At 47.4% G+C, this 20150-nt stretch overlaps 1 protein-coding gene across 1 annotated transcript in view; it reads right to left on the bottom strand.

The window, feature by feature from the left end:
• The window catches only part of LOC144165658 (monocarboxylate transporter 14-like), a 171742-nt gene extending 153785 nt beyond the window's left edge, over window positions 1–17957 (bottom strand). The window contains exon 1 of the mRNA XM_077695475.1: window positions 17819–17957. The gene's annotated coding sequence lies outside the window, so the exon portion shown is untranslated. The remainder of the gene's footprint in view (window positions 1–17818) is intronic.
• Window positions 17958–20150: the final 2193 nt, after the last annotated feature.

The raw sequence follows: 20150 nt of genomic DNA, 5'->3' as shown, positions 1-20150 counted from the left end.
ATGCAGCTGCCAGCATAAATAGAATACGTGCGGTCCGATTTTATTTTCGAATGACTTTCTCGAGAAGTCACTTAGAGGTTGCTGGCTAGGCACATGACGGTGTAACCCCCTCAACATCTCCGACACGTGCTCCGTTTACTTTTTGAGGCGCCTGTACATCTACACGTGCGACCATTCATTTGATGCTGTCGTCAACACCCTTCATCTCATCCTTTTTTGAACTGATGTACGGTGCACGCTCACGAATTCATCCGCTTGGGAAAATACGTTGTAAGCTTTTATATTTCTCTTCCTATCGTACGGCTCTGTCAACACGTGTGCGTTGTTAAGCCATCGCGTGCATTTGCATTCCTTGAACAAGACAGTGAGGGTTCGTTGTGCCTGTCACTGCTCGCACGCGTGACCATGACCGCTTAATCTTTTATTTAAACATCGGCCTGTTCAGACAATGTGTGCCTCGCCAAATGAAAGAAGAAAGGGCCTCTAGCCAGCACTCGGCGAATTTAGTTTGGTACTTAATCCTGCATTGCTGACTTAGATCTCTTTGTGGAAGGTTTGTTACTTCCTGGCGCGCACTTTTTAACTTCAGCGGGGCCCCGTGGCAAATCATGCATTCTTCAAACAGTCCCATATTTGAATCAAACGCTTATAGCGCGCCTAATGCCAGCAATATATTACAGGGCTCAACGAGCGCTTGCTGCGCGTTGCAACTTCATTGCAAATGCACGTCATTGCCTGACAACGCGAACGTGTTGGCGGAGGCGAAAGACTGAACAAAAAAGTAAATAACTAAAGCTTACCACATATTTTCTTAATCGAGCGAATGCTTTAGCACACACTCTACCACGTTAAAAAAACACTGAGACAAGATTTGTACAATTTGTACATACGAGCGAACTGCAATCATCGACTACAAGGCGTGCAAGACACAAAGGTACCGCCAGGCCTGGTCACAGTGCGTACGGTAGCTAACGTGACGATTAAATTTCTCATGATAGGTTCTTATCTGTACACATTGAAATGGTATTTATTTGCCACCCGGTTGTAGAGGCAACAGGCGGGTCACATCACGGTCGGGTCAAAGTGAACAGGCCGGGGCGTGTCCTTCGTAGCCACACAGGCACACACAGATGGGATAGCTCCATCTCCACTACGAATCCCCGCGCGGATATTCGACAGTCGGGGTTAATTCATTCTTCTGCCTTACAAAATATTGAAAAATTAAAGCGACGCTTTGCGTGCATCACAAGACGCTATCGGAAAGCCAACTTTACGCAAGCGCGTCGATAAAAATCGCTTCTCGTGATAGGAACCGAACCTGGGTCCCTCAAGTTACGAAGGCGACGCGTCTATCCGACACGGCTGCAGCGTAGGACAATTTTAAAGCGAAGCTCTGTTGGTCGCACTGATGACATTCGGCGCACGACAACACTCTGAAGAACCATGGGGATTCCACAAGGCACGCCTATTTTATCACACACAAAATGCAACAATGGGGAGCGAAGACATACAATGCCCGAATCGGCATAGCATTAGGATCCACATTCGCAGTGCAGTAAAACTTACTCACAAGAACGTGTAAATGCCGAAAACTTCTCGATTCAAAAAAGACAATCCCTTTAAGGCATGTCCTCCTTCAACTTAACGATTAAGTACTACCCTGCGCGATCACTTGATTACATTGATTGTTGCTTTGCCTTTTGCGCTTGGCAATTGTAATCGCAGGAAAGAAAGCTTCGTGTTTCAGCCATCGTCGTCGTTAGACGGAGGGGTGTTTTAATATTACGAATTTACATTATAACTTAGGTCAAGGCATCAGCCTCAATGATCTCTGAGGCTGCAAACTTGTCCAAAGTTTTGCATTTTTCCTGCTACCTTCTTAGAAGTTTCATCTCTCTCTCTCTTCTCTCTCTCTCTCCCTCTTCATATATACAATCAAAATGGCAAATAAGGGGCTCGTTGAATAAAGACAGAAATAGTAGCCAGTCAGTCAAGAACGCCAGGTAAGGCAAAGGGGAGAAGGTGGTAAGTCACTTATTTTCCTTTAAAGGAGCCACAAAGACAAAATACAAGTTGGGTTTATTAGAAAGACTGCTTAGTCCCGATAACAATGATACCAACATCATCGAAATGATCGAAGAAATAACGGAGATATTAAAGAAAACGTGTGACGCATCGCGACCCCCTAGCCAATTTCCGGCAACTTTTCAATGACGTCACGGAACCTTGTTTGTGCGATTGCTGGCCGTCTAACTGACCTGTCGCGACGAGACATGACTGGACGTCTGTAATTGGGCCTCTAGTTCCATTTGACCGCATCACTTGAATGCGAACGTGCAGTTAACGCACTAAAAATTATGTTTTATTGTTGACCCGTATGGCGTCATTCTTGCTCATAACACGTCACTGTGGCGCAAAATGTGAAAGTTTTTAAAAAATTCTTGCTTTTTTTTTTCGAAAAAAACATCTTTTGTGGCTGTAATGGAGCTGAGTGAGATACTGAATCCCAGTTCTTTCAAATTAAACGAAGTGGTATTTCCTCTTCATGGCTCATTTAAACAGATATAGTAGTACTTTTGGAAATGTTTGAAAGAAAGTGGAGAAAAACACGCTCCCTGGTGGGATTCGGGCAGCATGCTTTTAAGGTTTATCAATTGTATACATTTCTACCTTTCACCGACATTTTACAACAACTGCAACCGACAAATATATAACGATATAAGGATGTGTATGTTTTACAGAATCTAATCATTTTTCCTCCACACTCCCCTTTGGGGCGCCTAGGCTCTAGCACCTGCCCTTGGTTGAAGCCTAGTCGAAAGCTGTTGGGGACCGGGGCTGTCCTGCTGGGATGTTGGCTGAAAGCATCCTTGGCTAGCGGGCTCATCGCACACAGAACGAAACTAACACACTTGGCAGCACAATGTCGGCCGGCAGGAGGCTGGGACCAGGAAGCGAAACAGAAAAGAAACCGGTTGATTACTTGCATGTCCTAAGATGCGTTGTTGGGGCAATTTATTGTTTTGCGTGTTTCTTGCGCCTCTCTTCCTCCTTCCACTTCTTCATTTCGTTCGCGCTTAATCTGGGACAGAGAGAGTAGACATGTTATCGTAACGAACAAGACTGGTGGTAGACGGAAGGGGCTTAAGCCCGTTGTAGGCGTCCTTAGCGCGGTTGGCCTCGTCCTGGCTGGCTGCCCCGGCTTTTAATTTCCCCAGAGGCACCGTCGAGAAGGTCAGGGCCAGCCTCTGTCGACTAGGAACTCAACGCACCCTTTGCTTCGGTGTAAGGCGCTTCATTGTCCGCAGGCCGTGTCTTTTTCAGCTCGCCGTTAATTGCGGTAGCGCAGTTGTTGTGCGGCGCCTCCATTACGCGGAATTCTGCCACGGCTACCTTGGAGGAAAGGAAAGGGGAAGAAAGCCGCATCGTCTTCTGGGTAAAAGCACTGTGTGCCTGGTTAGTCAGTGGTGTAATGCGTACGTTTCTGCAACCACATTTCATTTGACAAGGTGCGTGCGGCAACCAGGATGCTACATTGTTGCCAACAATCCGCCCGATGAGCACACCTAACTCGCCGCGGTGGAGGCGTTGGAGGATTGCGGTTCCCCGTTCCAAGCTGCACCAACGCCGGCTGTCACTTTTCCGCACGGTGGTTTAGACGGGCTCATCTGATGGATTGCTGGCAGCAATGTAGCATGCTTCGTATATCCATTATAGGCAACAAAAAAAAAGATTATTTAAACCACTTCTGCTTTAACAAAACTACATCTAACCACATCTGAAGCGCAGAAGCTACGTACTGTTTTGAACTTAGCATCAGTTGATGCGGTGATCTTGAAGCATATCGAAAGCATCTTGAAACATATCGAAAAGCAAAAACGCCCATGTGTTCGAGACTTCGGTGCACGTCAAAGATCCCCAAGTGGTCAAAATTAATCCGGAGCCCTCCACTACGGCATGCCTCATCGCCTGTGTAGCGACAGCACGATAAAACCCTACAATGAATGAATGAATGAATGAATGAATGATTGAATGAATGAATCAATCAATCAATCAATCAATCAATCAATCAATCAATCAATCAATCAATCAATCAATCAATCAATCAATCAATCAATCAATCAACCAATCCTGAAGCATATAAGAGCACTGGTAAACATAAGAACGCGCCGCCAAAAAAAAAAGACGAGGATGTTTACACGAAAGGGCAAACTAACCACTCCTTATTAAGGAAAAGAAGCTTTATATCTAATGTATGACATCAAGAAAAAACTCACTTTGCGATAAAAGCAAGGCGTGGCCAGCAACCTACGCCTCGGGCAGGAAACTAACTCACTGCAGCCAAAGTGTAAGTAATAATGGGGTCTTGACATGCACTCCACTCACTTCCTTGATAACACTGCGAACGCTTCCCGTAGGGCACGGGCTGTCTTGCCAGTTTAAGGAAACAAGATTGTGGCAGTACTTGAATATTCTTGCCACCATCCGCATCTCGTAACAAGCGCGGCGAAATTTCCTCATCGCAATTTGTTCGCAACAGTTGTGGCACACCTGTAATATGCCGCTTTGGGCTGACCGACTCTCGTTGCACTTGCAGCGAGTGAGGGGGATCTTCTAGCAAATCCCTTCGGCAGAGTTTATAAGGCTGAGCACGCGTGGTCTGTCCTACTTGTGTTCCTCTTTCTTATTGTTAAGGCGAGAGCCTTAAGCGCCTTGTTGGTCGAAAAAGCGTTGTTTTAGTTGTAGTAGACGTAGTAGTAGTAGTAGAGAACCTTTATTGGAAAGGGGAACCACTGGTGCCAATTTAAGAAAGGGATGAGTAAGAGAAAATAAACAGATGTTAGCAGTTTCTAAAGCATCAGTTGATTGAATGAATGGGCCAGTTCTTGAAAAGTGCGGTTAATGTGCCAGGTCGTGGTAACCCCAATACAGCGAGTAGTCTGTACAGGTTCGCCAGTTCGATCGGTGGAGGACCCACTCAAGCAACCCGTGCTAGAAAGCTTTTAATTGAGTAAATTGTAATTTCAGATAATAGTTGCGCACCAATTTGTCGTGAATCGAGGCGTGGTTGGGGAATATAAATGTACAGGGTCTGGCAAAGGCTGGGCACCACCAAACAAGGTGTGCAACGTTCGGTGGAGTGGTGGTATGGCAGTAAGAACATCTGGGGGGAGGGGGGTAGTGACAGTAGTTGAAACGGCTGCCGCTGTAGATTTAGTGAAGGCCTGATGGGAGTTCGTGTGTAAGTTGAACTCGAACATCGGAGTACGGCCTCGTGCGTTACGGTCGCGCAACCTCCGCAAGTTTTCGGCTGCGGAATGTTAAAAGCCAGTGCGTTCCACTTCACTGGTGAACTTCACTGAGGGTTAGTGGGTGTAAGAGGTGCAGCCCAGCGACACAGATCTGTGATTCTGGGGAGGTCAATCAGACAGTCAGCAAACTTGATTTGAGAAATTCAGGGAAATGGGAGAGAGCGAGAAATAAAGATACTACGGGGGCAGCACTATGTCGAAGCCCTAAATACAAGTGGTCATGTTCTCGCTTCTCCTGGAACAGCATGGTCCTGTAAGAATAAGCTGTCCGTGGGGCTGCCTCCATGAATGATTCCAGTAGGGATGCGTTTCAAATGTCTCTTGGAGGAGGCCAAACGAAGCGGCATCTTCCTCTTGCGCGAGGGTGTGAATTCTTCTCCTCATGTCTTGCAGTAACATTCATTTGTATTTTTCGGGGACGTAAGCGGCAGTCTAGATCTGTGGGCGAAAGTGTTTCAAAGACGATAGCCTTTCTTGAACTTATTAAACCCCCCCAAAATTTGGTCTGTCTGGCCGTTGCTCGATTCAGCCGCCCGGACAAAAGTTAAAAGAATACTTGAACGAGATGTTTCTATAGACAAGACATGTTGAAACAACTAAATCTGGTAGCGATACTTGTCAACACTGTTCAGCAAAATGAAAACATAAGACATATCTGAGGCAAGACGGCACTACTTAAGTGCTATTTTGAGTACTCTTCTAAATAGAAATACACGGCTACTTGACTTTTTCGAACGCATATAACAAAATACGATTTGAAAATTGTTTTTCGGGAAAATACCGAAAAGGTGTAGCGTGCGAGCTACACCTAGTGGTGGCATTCCACAAGGTCCAACACTAACGCAAGGTTATAGTAGGCGGTGCACGAGCAGTGGAACGCGGGAGATTCGAATTAACTTCAGCAAACATCCACTGTGTTTATCTTGGGAGAAGCGCGTGAGAGCAGGGGAAGAGCGTGCGGGGTGGGGAGCAAGAGAAGAAGGGCATGTACACTCTTGGTCAAAATTTTGTGGGCCAATCCAAAGCCTTCTCAACCACAAAGAATTCAAAGAACTAGCTTTACCTTTAAATGTGACAAAAATGTTTTAAGGCAGTAAGAAAGAAAGGTGTTTTGTGTACCTTCCTGCATAAAAAGTTTCAGCCTCGCTCGGGTCGTGAGCTTGTACATTGGTTTTTTTTGCAGCCTTCGCGTTCCCGGCTTGGTCCACAAAATTTTGACAAAGGCTGTACGGGGCAGGGGCGGCAAAAGACTATCGCGTGTCGACGACATTTGTAGCGAACTGGGCAGACACGCAAACAATTTTTTTGTTACTCACAGTGTTTGCGAATTATAGGTGTCAAGTTCTTTGTGGGGGATGGGGAACTTCTTTCTGATAAGTCTGTGTTCGTGGAGCCGTTCTCGAAAGGTTTCAAAATGCGGGAGGTGGTTCTCCCTAACATACAAATTTCGTCCGTCTCCCTTCACCCTGTACCACGCGGAATTGGAATGCTCCCACGCGCCATCTTTGTCTCCTTCCGCAAACCTTACCCGGGAGCATTGGGAGGGCCAGCTGATCCGTTGACACCTGGAGGATCAGCTTGAACTAATCGCCTGGGCACAGCTGGCTGCTCAGGATGCGAGCAGCATCGTCCGCGCGAGCTATTGCCTCTAGAACATTCCGTTTTGCACTTAGAATAAACGTTCGTTTATACTCTTCCTCCTCCTTCCGCAACCGGTAGCTATAATCGGGAGCAAGTTAAGAACGGCAACAGCTCATGTCGTGTATCACTCCGCCGAAATGACGGACCCGGATGTAAACGCGCACGCGCGTTTTTGTAACGAGACCGCGCTTAAGACGTACCATCCTCTTCTTTTCCGCGCCTAGTCTTTTTGCAGTCGCTGTAGGAATTTATAAGAAGAAAAAGTCCAAGAAATCACGAGAACGCCTCGTGTCACGTTCAAAATACTCGCAGTAAGGCACTTTTTTGCGCCGCGCGGACTAACAGCCGGCTGAGGTGATGAGGCGCAGGGGCAACTACCGTTGCCGTTCTTAAGTCGTCCCGGAGTATAGGGTGTATTACAGCTTGGTCTTTGTATGACACAAACGTAGAAAGCGCGTGGTGTATGCATCCCCGCACAGCCCCGACAAAGCCACATCCTGCTTGTATCCATGGTAACCCTGTGGGAGCCCACGCCCTTGCTGCGGCGAGTGTCGTTTCGTTATCGACTCATCCTTATTTAAAGAGACCACTCTGCCAACTTCGCTGTCCGCACCGGGCAGAAGCCGACTAAGTTCTCTCAGAACGGCCACTGCGGTGTGTTCTATTTCCCCTTTGTCTATTCGCCTTTCGGTCGTAGTCAATCATCACGGTCCCATAGCAACTGATAATGAGGGCCTCAGACTCAGCCGCGCATTGAGAGCAACGATTGTTCGGGTCGCGATTCGGTTCGATGGCGACGGCACGCTTGGTTCTCAGAAGCGTCGCCGGTTGCTGGCCCCGAGTTCCCGGCAGCGGGTCGTCGATCAAACCACCGGCCAGCGCGTCCATCTCTCAACCCTGCCCTTCTCCGCTGTCCGTGCCGCCTGCCGCGTGGGCGTTTTATTTTAACGTGGTTTTTGCTTCCCACTGCATTCTTACCCCGCGCCATCAACAAAACGTTTCGAGCATTTTTTCTCCTTGTGTTATTATCTTTTCTAGTTCTGCCCTGAGTTTCCAGGTGGGGCCCGGTAATCAAGCTGCGTCTGGGCGCACACGCTCAAATTAGTTTCTCTTTGAACTTGGTTGGTTTGCTTAGGCGGGAACAGTATTTCGTCAGGGCGGCGTCGTCTGTGCTCCAACCGTTTTCACTGCTCGGTATATGTGGTCGATAAATCTGTTAATGCATGGCCGCTTAGTTCGTGACTCCCCCGATAACTTTCTTTCGGGAGTACAATCGCGAGGCTTGCCATCAACCCCAGAGGAAGTCGTCGGCTGAATCAATTTCTCCTTTCTCTTTCAACAAAGCAACACACGACCGCTAGGTCATATTTCATCTGCTTTACACCCAAGCTATTCAAGTACATCGCATGCTCCTTTCATGATCCCTTCGTAGCCGTCATCGTTGATTTAAGCCGGAGAAAGAAACTGTGCACTCCCTTGGGTCAGCCAATCAGTTCGTCACAGAGGAGAAGCGAGACAATAAAGTGTTCATCATCATAACAGTTATCATCATCATCAGCAGCAGCAGCCGACTCAGGTGGCCTGCAGGACGAATGCTTCTCCCACTTACCTCCAACCACTCCTGTTCTGCGCTGCTCGAGTCCCCAGTCAACCCCCGAATTTCTTTATTTCCCCCAGCCATCGGGTTAATGGTCTTCCCCTTCTTCTAGAACCACCTCTTGGTATCCACTCTGTTAGCCCAATTTTCCACCGGTTATCGGTTCGTCTCACTACATCGGCAGCCCAAGTTCATTTTTTTTTCTTTATTTAAACCCTGATATATTCTACCCTAGTTTCTTCTCTGATCCAGGTAGCTCGTTTCCTGGCCCTGAGTGTTATTTCTAACATTATTCGTTCCATGGCCCGTTGAGCCGACCTAAGTTTGCTTTCTAGTTGTTTAGATAGGTTGCCAAGCTTCAGCTCCGTATGTTGATTGACTGTACGGTTTAACGCGCCGACGCAACGCAGGCGATGAGGCGCGTCGTAAGGGAGGGCTCCGGATTAATTTTGACCACCTGGGGATCTTTAACGGGCGCCGAAATCTCGAACACACGGGCATTTTTGCTTTTCACCTCCACGAGAAAAGCGGCCGCCGCGGCCGGGAATCGAACCCGCGACCTCGTGTTCAGCAGCGCAACGCCTTAGCCACTCAGCCACCGCGGCGGGTAGCTCCGTATATCATCACCGGCACAACGCACTGGTTGAATATTTTTCTTTTGAGTAACAGAGGCTGCTATGTTTTTATTATTTGGGAATGCTTGCCTAGCGTTCCCCAACCCATACCTATTCTGCGCCGAATTTCTCTCTCGTGGTTGGCGTCAGCACTAACCATCGGTACGAGGTAGTTATATTTTCCTTCCTTTAGCGTTTCGTTCCCTGAACTGTAGAGGACGTGCCATGCTTACTTCTGATTACTTTATATTTATTCGTATCTATTTTTAGCTCCACGGCCATTCTTTCTGATTGTAGTTCCTTTGCATGTGTTCTGCAGCCTTACTCAGCAACACTATGTCGTCAGCAATCCTCAAATGGCTCAAGTATTCCCCATTTATCTTTAATCCTATGTTTTCCCAGTTAAGCTTTCTAAATTCTACAGCTTTCTAAATTCTAAATTCTTTCTAAATTCTATATTCAGGCTTTCTAAACCCTCCGCAGTAGGGTTATTATTGCCCCTCACGCGGAGGAACCGAATGGCATTAGTGGTGTGCGGAATCAGTGTCACTTCCTCTAACGGTCTCCTCATTGAAATATTTTGATACTGCGATGACAAAAATTGGCGCAGCTTGCAGTAGTAGTGCAAAGATGGAGAAATAGCCGTGCTGTGGATTGACCATAGCTTCTCTCCACACTGACAGCGTATCCCAGGTGAGAGGGGGCAGCCGGACCGCAGCAGTGTAAAGCTGTTTTGGATGGCACCGTAAAGCAAACACCATTATGTATGTACAGTTCTTTATTCAGTAGCAATCGTCGACGTCCCTGTAGTCGTCTTCCGACGGCACAGCCGCGTAGGACAAATCCTCTTGTAGCGCGTCCTGGCTAAGTATAACCCCACTTCTTCGACAGCTGGTCTGGTGGCCGTCTTCACGTGTGGATTGTGAAGGGATGGCTTGACAGATTCGTCGTCATCGTCTTCAGCGCTGCGGTCGCTACACGACGATGACGACGAAGGCGGGAGCTCCTCATGTGACGTAAGCCCACGCGCAAACCTGGACTACGCCGAGAGGTCGCCGCGAGGCAGGCGCTCACGTGCGCTCGGGGTCGTCTGTCTATGCCGGATGGATTTGTGTCGGCCTAAACAGCTCTCCTGTTAATAATGCTACAGTGAAACAGCCAGAGCCACTTTTGTTTGAACTTCCAAAGTACGTGTGCGATGTCTAGGGGAAGAGACGCTGTATTGTAAAAAAAAATGCAGCTTTCTCGTTTTTTTTTCCGAATATAAAGGAAACAGAAAAAAAACGCATATTTTTTGTGAGATTTGTGAGCTAGACCATTTGTAGCAACAGCTGTCTTTCGCATATGTACGGTTACGCTAGTTGGATTTTTCAACAAGACTGCTACAACTGCGTAAGGTAATCATCAAGGCAAGAAAAGAACAGACGAGACAGCAACCGAGACCAACAAGCAACGCATTGTTGGAGGGCCTGCCAAGGTATTGAGCCTTCCAGAAAAAAAAAACAAAGAAGAAGTGAAAGTGTAGATAAACCGTTAACCGCTTTTCCTAAATTGATATATATTGTCACGAAGCCAAAAAAGACGCAGTTGCCTTCAAGGAAAATACGTTTATGGGAGCGAACTTGCGCTCCCCTAACAACTCAAAGAATACACAGACTTGAAGCAGCAGTCAACAAAGTAACGTGCGCTTGCGAGCGACGGCGAGTCCAATGCCACGGCGTCCGCTCGACAGGCATTTATCTTTGGGCGCGAGCGTTTCTCGAACAATCGAAGTACATCCAGAACACTGTAGATCAAAGAAGATTATTCTAGGCTGTTGACGTTAGTTCAAACCGCTCTCCCTATCAAAAGAGATAACACTTGTGGCATAGAAATTAAGAATTGAACACGCGCTTCCCTTGGCACACAGGCAAAAGATAACACAGCCCGGCGCAGGCGGTCGGCAGAAAAAAAACATAAATAAACAAACCCAACGCATGGTTCGCGGCAATATACACGGAGACAAGATACACCATCACTTCATTCGCAATATTTCAATTGCGAAATAACAAATCTACCAAATTCTACGTAAACTGCGGTAAAAGGTACCTTCAATAATAGGGAACATCCTACACCCCTACACTGATAAGGCGGAGGGCTCCACACCTGGAGAATTTACCAGCACTCAAAGCACCAAAGAACGAAGTAATCTGGCGACGCCACCTGCGTGCTTGAGCGGACAGGTTGACACCGTCCTAAAAGTAGTAGTAGTAGTAGTAGTAGAACTTTTATTTTGAGAAGAAAGGGGAAGGGGTCAGGGGTGAAAAGTTGAAACTCAACCACGTGGCGCCATCTCTGCCTGGCTGTTGTAACAGAGCGACACGGAAACGCCACCCGTTCTATCCTGGACATGTGCCCTAAAAATTGGCGTTAAATGCAGGAACGCGGGACAAACCTTTTCTTGTTGGAGCATCGAAAGTTCAGTGAGCTCTGCTTACCGCTTTTAAATAAAATGTAAACCTAAGCTGTACTTTGGTCGCCAGAACCAAAAGCACTGTATACCTGCAGCCTCGACGTTTATGATGTAAACGCTCCCCTAGGCTGTGCCCGGTTTAACGGGCGTAGCAGAGTGTTCAGGTCATGCCCGACTCCCTGCCTTGACATGTAGTTAACATACAGCCTAAGGTTTGAAAACAGTGCGGAAGACGGGACTAAGGGAGTAACAGACGACACAAGCGCCGACGAACGTCTGTGCGATTTTAATTCGCAGGGGAAAATACATATGAAAAACTAAGGGAAGAATAGGAAAGAGACACGAAGAAAGCGAATAATTCCCCGTACACAAACTAATTGTAGCACGTATCATTTAGGAAAGCTAGCTATAATTTCGAAACCGGTCTTTTTTTACTGAAATATGGAAGCATACTTCTCTCGTTTAACAAAATTACCGCGTTTACGCGATTCTAACGCTCACCCTTTTTCCACTAAAAGCAGTCTTCAATTTTGTGTGCGCGTTCTACAAACGGCCGGGAAACCGGAATGGGCTTCATAGCTCCCAGCGGCGTCGGCACGGACGCAAGCTCCTCCCACAATCCAACTCAATCCAATTCAAAACAATCCGTCAACATCGCGCGAATACATTTTAATCTTAACAAGCTGTTGCGTATTTATTTTAAAATATTTTCTCAGGTTCAGTTATTTTTCGAAATTTCCAAGAGGAAACTTACCTGCGTGTTCCAATCGGGTGCGCGTTAGAATCGTAAAAATGCGGTACCTTCAGGTACGAGTCACTGAGTTCCTTTTATTGGGGAGCAATCAAGCGCTAACATGAATACGAAGCGCGTGCGTACGTCCGTGCCGTTGTGGGTATAGAAGAAAAGACGACAAATTCGCACAAGCTTCGTAACTGGCTAGTCTTATAACGTTTTATGCAATGTGAAAACGCGTTCCGTGCGTCAAAAACGCTTACGCAAGTGCCTACTTACATAGGTGTAGGAAGCGAAAACGCACTGCAGCATTGTGAAACAGAACTGATGCGCATCTCGTTCTTTCTCTCTCTTTTTTTTTATGCTACGATTATTCCACGATTCTGTCGGACCATGTCAGCTGTTACAAATAACACATAACCTTCGAAATACACCACAAGGCTCATTCCAATAACCTCAACGCTATTATAGCAGGGTAACTTACCATACAGCCCGTAGAAGTTGTACGCATCCAAGAAAACGTCTTCACCGCGCTGAAATTTACCTAACAAGCACGCAGATCGTAATATCTCATGGTCTGCGTCAGTGGGGTTGACCGCAGTGTACATGTTTTTTTTCCGTACGGACGTGACGCCCTCGCCCCCAGGCAAAACAAAGAACATTAAAAAATTGAATTCATAAAGCGTGCCACGAACCGAGTGGTTTCAGTTCGCGCTTGGCCCCATCTAGTTATATACGCAGACACTATCACCTGTGACAACCGCGTTTTTATAAATAACGCTCTGAAATCTCCGCAAAATGCTTGCGGAGACATCATTCCTCCCTCTAGTCAAGCACACTTATGGCACCAAGGGAACGACACTCTTTCGAAACCAAGGTTAATGCCAACAAAGAGGTTATCCGGTATGTTCTTCCTCAGTTGGCGGCAAAGTGGCCCATTTCCTCAGACTCGGAGGCAGCTCCTGAAGGCCTACGCGACGCTATAGCTTCATTATTAGGCATGTATACCCCGTCACGTCATTCGCCTACCCCATCTATCCTATGCCACTGGTCTCCGAATAAAGTTCCCATGGCTTGCTTGGCCGTGTGTTAATTTAGAAACCCTACCCGCCGCAGTGGCTCAGTGGCTAAGACGTTGTGCTGCTGAGCACGAGGACGCGGGTTCGATTCCCGGCTGCGGCAGCCGCTTTTTTAAGAGAGGAGAAAAGCAAGAACGCCCATGTGCTCGAGATTTTGGTGCACGTTAAAGATCCCCAGGTGGTAAAAATTAATACGGAGCCTCAACTACGGCACGCCTCATCGCCTGCGAAGCGTCGGCGCCTTAAACCCTACAATCAATCAATCAATCAATCGAATCTTTTTTGGAAAACCTGCAAGCTCGCAGGACGCCACAGACGTGTGATATGAGGAAGACATCCTTTTCAAAAGGTGACACCTCAGATACGACGAAGCACTTGTTTGGAAGGGTGATCCAGACTTCTTCTCAACATTGGAAGCTCTACTTCTCTGCTTTCGGACAACCTCTGAAACCACAATTACTCTGCATGTAACATGTGTATACCACGCTCACAACGTCGTACCTTTTCGCCTTGGCCACACCACCAACTTTTACTGTGACCACTGCGAAGGCACTGTCTGCTAGAGCGCCCTGCTTGTATGGAATTAAGATGCGTCCTTGTGCAGTCATTATTGTCCCTCCATCCTGGAAGGGTGCCGTAAATATTAGCCCGGAAACATGTCTTTCTCCTGCGTCCGACTGTAACACCCTAGCTGCCTCATTTTTATACTACCAACATATGTGATGTGCTGTGATCTATAAGTGTAAATCCTTCTTATCTCCGGATTGTCGTCCGCCTTCATGTGTGGTGTCCTCCAACTAAACGTTCACAACTTGTCCTTCAGTCTTTCTTTTTTTTCTCTCCATCTGCCTAGTCACCTCCATAGCCTATTCCCAATATCCCCACCTTGAACAGCGGCATGTCACCGAACACATGCTGCCAGACGTCTAATTCCGCATCCAATAAAAAGGATTCCTGCCTCTTCTGCTTACGCAATGTCCTGGACTGAAAGATCGAAGTCTTATGCAATATCGATCCTGTTATTCAACTACTGATGAGAACGGGGCTTTATTACGTCCACTTTCCCTCCGAGCTCTGCAAGGAACCCGCAAAGCAGTAATTTGCAGCCCGATAATTAACCAAACTCATAAAAAGTGACGTTAATTATTCCTTACGAAATGCCCTTGGGCCTTTGAGGGTCCTTAAACGAAATGAAATAAATGCTTCTTACTCAAATTCATTTCAAAGGTTGTTTCGTCCCTTTCAGAACTCCGCTGAATTTTCAGATAATTGATGCCTGGTTGCGTAACAAATTCCCTACATGGAGCTTCTTGAAAGATATACCCAAATTTTTGTAATAGGCCAAGATTCATTATGTATTCATGAGGGACAGGTAACAGAATAGTTTTTCTCGTTTTATAACTCCCTTCTTCCGAGAAAAGCAATGGTTTACAGGAACCAAGCTATGTGGTATGAAAAAAAAAAACCGAGCCATCTCCACTAACGTGAAACCTGGGGAGGGGCGGAGCATGCAGTGCATAAGTGTATTTTTGTCGCCTTGGCGTTTTTGCCAACGGAGATGAAACAGTTTGGGGGGGTGGGGGGTTAGAGGTATACAGGTTTGCTGCAAAAGTCTCCTGTCTTTAAAAAGCGAAGCTTTCTAGCGCGAGGCGTAAACGAGTGTCACGGTGTTTTTTTAGTTCGCGTTACGAAGCCCTCCAGCGCGAGGCGTAAACGAGTGTACCGGTGTGTTTTTAGTGCGCGTTACGTTCTAGCGCGAGGCGTAAACGAGTTTCCCGGTGTTTTAGTACCGTGCCTACATGAGACGAACGACAATTACGGCGACCACGACGACGTCAGGAGGCGCCAACAGCACCAGCCCCTAAGAGGCTTAGCCCCTAAAAGAAATTCTAGGACACCTACGCACTCCTTATGATGTAGTAAATGCGGTAGCATTATTGTTGGTTTGTAGAACGTACATGCAGCCACTGTGTGCACCGCCATGCCTCGCAGGTGCTGTTGATGTAGACTGCTCGGAGTCCTGCACCGCTTACACCGCACCCGGTGAAGTTTGTAGAACTAGTGTCTCGTGAAAGGTGGTGTGTATATGCACGGCAGTACGCGGGGCCAACAGTGACACGTGTCAGGCTATACGATGTCTTCTTTCCTTTTGGCTAATATGACTGGGGAGCTCAGTTAATCGCACTTGTGAGCCCTACATATACGCTATTAGCGTCAATGGGCTGTGCTACTTGCCTTACTCCTTCTTGCGTTATTACCATGCTGAAATTTCTCCTACAGTGCTGAGCGCATGTGCCTAAGTTCTAACACACGTTCCAAAGTCGAAGGCCCCAACCCTTTTTGCTAGGCTAACATTCAGTTAGGTGTAACCACCGAGCTGTGGTGGGGCTCGTCTCGTATTCCGATGGACTTTGGTTCGAGTGCAGCTAAGCGTGGAATGGACTTAATTTTCTTTTGAACCGAATTACATACTTTCTTTATTGGAGTTTCCCTGAGACATATGGTGTCATTTCAAGCCTTCATTTACCTTACTTTTGAGCAGTCCATGGGCCATTGTGTGTGATGTTGGCGCTGGATTGTAGGCCAACTTAGTTAAGTAATATTCGGATTAATATAACGGGAATGGGGGAATGGTGCACCCACAAAGTTGATTTTCTTGTTTTCCTTGAAAAAGGTAAAAAAATCATACATGCCATGCTCAAAACCGATAGGTACCATTACTGCTTCTGTGTACTCATGTGTAAATGTCCACATGAAAACGTAGTGCTGCTGTTCGTTTTGGGGAGCAAGTTTGCCATTCTGTGAAAAAATACATAGTACTCTTATTCTTAACTATGAAAAAAACTAATATGATGTAAGCTCATTGAGTAATTGGTTACCGGCCTATACAATCTGGGGATACGCATGCAACCGAACACATATAGAAATTGAGCAACTATACGCCAATAATGTCGGCCGCTGTGTGCCAATTTAATGTGTGCCAATCTATTTCTATCCGCCGAGTGTTTTCAGGGAATACAGCGTAATAAGCGTCGTGTTAGCCCCAGAATACAGACCGAAAAGTAAAACCTGCACTGATTTGTCTAGCGAGCAAGAACATCTCAGCAGGAACTGCTCTGGCGAGTACGTTTGCCACACAGCAGGAAGGGGTAAATAGCACTCTCCTGCAGCGCTATAAACACAAACAGCATGAAATGTAATGATTCCGTAATCGATCATCGGAACGCAGAACGCGAAACATTTATGGAGCTAGAGTAACGCGATGGCAATGGACACACGCCATACACATTCACACTTTATTTTGGGCGCTTTCAAGGATCCCATGGCAACAAGCGCACCTTATCGTGTTGGCCAGCGAGAAGAGAACGGCCGCTGCCTTTTGCGCTAATATTTATTTAACGACCAAGAACGCACACCCACGCAATAGCTGGGGAACCATGCAACAGGTAAAACGTGACGAGATTCCACACTTCCTGCTGAACCTACAGGGAGCAGACGTCACGGCCTTGAGTTGGACCCGCATGCAGCCGGCCTCTTTTGATCGATGATAGCCATAAGTCGTCGCAGCACTCTAAGTGACATCTCCAGACAAGCCTTCGACCATGAAACATTCACCTTCATTGTAGTGTGGCAAAAGAATGCCTTCAGCTTATGCAACACGCATACTGTTCTGCGTGCAAAAGGCTTTTCAAATCTGATGAGAATGGACGGTTAGTGTCGTTTTAATTGAACCGACAAGAACATTGCGCCTAAGGAAACCGTGGTGGTAAACTCCAAGGATCGCACCCCAAAAAAACGCTGAATATTCCTACCAACGACTTTGTGTCGATGCCCGGAATTGGTACTCTAATGGTATTTCAATGGTACTTAAATGGCACTCCAATCAATAGTACCTTGAACGTCCCCACCGTTATTCCCACAATCAATTTTTCGCTTGAGTACAAAGGACTTCGCCACCTACAAAAACCACGATTTCGTACCACCGTTGCAGCTCTGACAATGACGTTTATCGCAGGGTTTGTGTGAGGCTGTAGGCGTCTAGGGCAAATACAAGTTGATGACACGTCAAAGATCAAAACGTCATCCCACAAACTGACCTCAAACTCCTCGCGGAGCAGTGGTATTAACAGTTAATGGTCAAGCCGTGGCCAGCGGCAGCTGTCGAGGTCAAGTTCAAAGAGCGGATGCCTCGCGACCGGCCCTGACCATTCGGAGTGCTTGGGAGAAGCGATCTCTCTATTTCGTGCGCTCCCCTTCACCGACCCATCACCTCCCGCACTTCCTTTTTGCCCTCTCACTACTTTGCAACACGCGCGGTGAGGGAAACGCCGAACTGAGAGGGTGCTGCTTTCTTGCGAAACGGCGGTTAAGAGCAGGTAAAGAGGCTTACGCTGACGGAGCGACGACCAGCAGCCAGTGTTTCCGCCGTTTTTGCAGAGCGGCCAGGCCGGGCTCAGGCGATCAGCTGTCCCTGGCCGGTCCCCGACGGCGGCAGCTCGGCGCAACGGCACTTCAGCTCCTCCGCCAAATGAGCGCAGGCATCGAGGGAAACGTGGGGACCGAAAGGAAAGCGAAAAGGGAGAGTGGGACTACAGCTTTCTCTCCCGCACTGCGCACGCGCGGACGAGCAGCGGAACGTTCCCGCGAGATCTCGCGGGAAGGCCCAGGCGAATCGACAGGGAGGAAGCCCCGCTTCCCCTCCTGCTTTTCCGGTGGCAATGCGCCGTCCGCAGCAGACGGCTAGCAGACGACGCTCGTTTTGGCGTGGCCTGCGGTGGCGGCAGGTGACAACGTGTATCGAACCACTCCTGTTTTTTTGTTTTTTTTTTAAGAAAAGTAAAGGAAGCAAAAGCGAACGGTTCAATGAATCATAGGCAGGAATGCTGGTGGCAATGACGGTAAGCGCTATCTTTCGTGATGCTCATACATTGTGGAGTTGAAGCAGGCCCTTTAAAAAGAAATTGTCTCTTCTGCAAACCCGAATTTGCTAGAGTTCCTACTAGTCGCTCTTCTGTGCGTTTTTGGCACGTTTCTGGCAGGTTTCTGGATATTGATTTCTTTAAGATGATACGACATCACCGGAACTGTTCGGGGACAAGAAACATTGCTCCAAATTACACTGTGCATGAAGAAGAGGTATGAGTAGGCACATAACTTTAACACTGCTACCGTCGTTCTTGCCAGCGATCGTTGGTTAGCCCAGAAAAAACTGTTGGAAAATTTTAGTCTCAGCATATCTACTTAGCCGGAAAAAGCAGTATTTATATATTCAAAATAGGCATTGAACTGTTCTTTAACGAAAGCAGAAGACGACCGTCGTACCTTGGACAAAAAACTCTTGAAGAAAAAGGAAGATAACTGTACGAAAAAGACTGTCACAAAAGTATGCACATGCATTGCGTATTTCTGTTCATTCGTAGAGACGGCGATTTTTTTTGCCACTGCACACACACACACACACACACACACACACACACACACACACACACACACACACACACACACACACACACACACACACACACACGCACGCACCCACACACACACACACACACACACACACCAACACACACACACACACACACACACACGAACGCACGCACACACACACATTGGACAATTCGATGCATAGGGGATCACGGTTATTCTTTCCCTTCTGATTCGTTCTGATACTTGAAGGCTGTCCGGCGTGTTTATATTTAATTTCTGCAGAAACGATTCCGCTTCTTCGAATGTATGAGCACAACAAAAGCCAGAAAATAACCCTGATTGCCTACACGCATCGAATTGCATATAATTTAACAATGATAGGTGAACGCGCTAATGGGAAAGTGGTCTTTTCGGCCTAGAATGTACCAGTACATAAGAGATTTCCTCACAGATCGTAGGGCAGTACTTAAAGTGGGAGACCTAGCCACAGATCCCATCCTGCTGGGCAGCCGCGGCACACCACAAGGGGCAGTGCTCTCGCCTTTGTTATTCAATATTGCGCTGATCGGTCGCCCTCCCTTATTGGATTCTATTCCGGGCATACATCACGGCTTGTATGCAGAGGATATTACCATCTGGTCGAAGACAGGATCGTTAGGCGAGATAGAGGAGCGCCTACAAACTGCAGCCAACACGGTCACTCATTACGCCAAGTCTTGCGGCCTCCAATGTGCCCCACAAAACTCGGAGCTCCTCCTTGTTTGTACAAGAAAGAAACTCCTCCATAGGCCACCCACTGTCACCATCCACATGGAGGGCCACACCATCGTCCCCTCCTCGCATATCAAGATCCTTGGTATGACCTTTCAAGCCGATCGAACAAACTCCATCCTAATAAATAGGCTGAAACATACCTCGGACCAAGTCACACATATGATCAGGCGTGTGACCACCAAAACACGGGGAATGCGTGAGGAGGACACCCTCCGCCTCGTCCAAGCATTCATAATCTCAAGAATTACATACGCCATACCCTACGCTCTTCTCTCCAAGTCAGAAATGGAGCGGCTGGATGTCATCATTCGGAAGGCCTACAAACAGGCACTCGGACTTCCCGTCAGCACGGCCACCGACAAGCTATTGAAGCTGGGCCTGCACAATACAGCCGACGAGCTCATAGAAGCCCATCTTTCGAGCCAAAGGTTGAGGCTGGGAGTTACAAGCACAGGGAGGACTCTTCTCTCTCGTCTGGGGCTCACATCCCCTCTGCAACGTCAGACATCTCAAATGAG

The sequence above is a fragment of the Haemaphysalis longicornis genome, unplaced genomic scaffold (genome assembly GCF_048455015.1).
Source record: "Haemaphysalis longicornis isolate Haplotype H1 unplaced genomic scaffold, Haemaphysalis longicornis Haplotype H1 scaffold_140, whole genome shotgun sequence".
Lineage (NCBI taxonomy): Eukaryota > Metazoa > Arthropoda > Arachnida > Ixodida > Ixodidae > Haemaphysalis > Haemaphysalis longicornis.
This window is presented reverse-complemented; position numbering and strand designations above follow the sequence as displayed.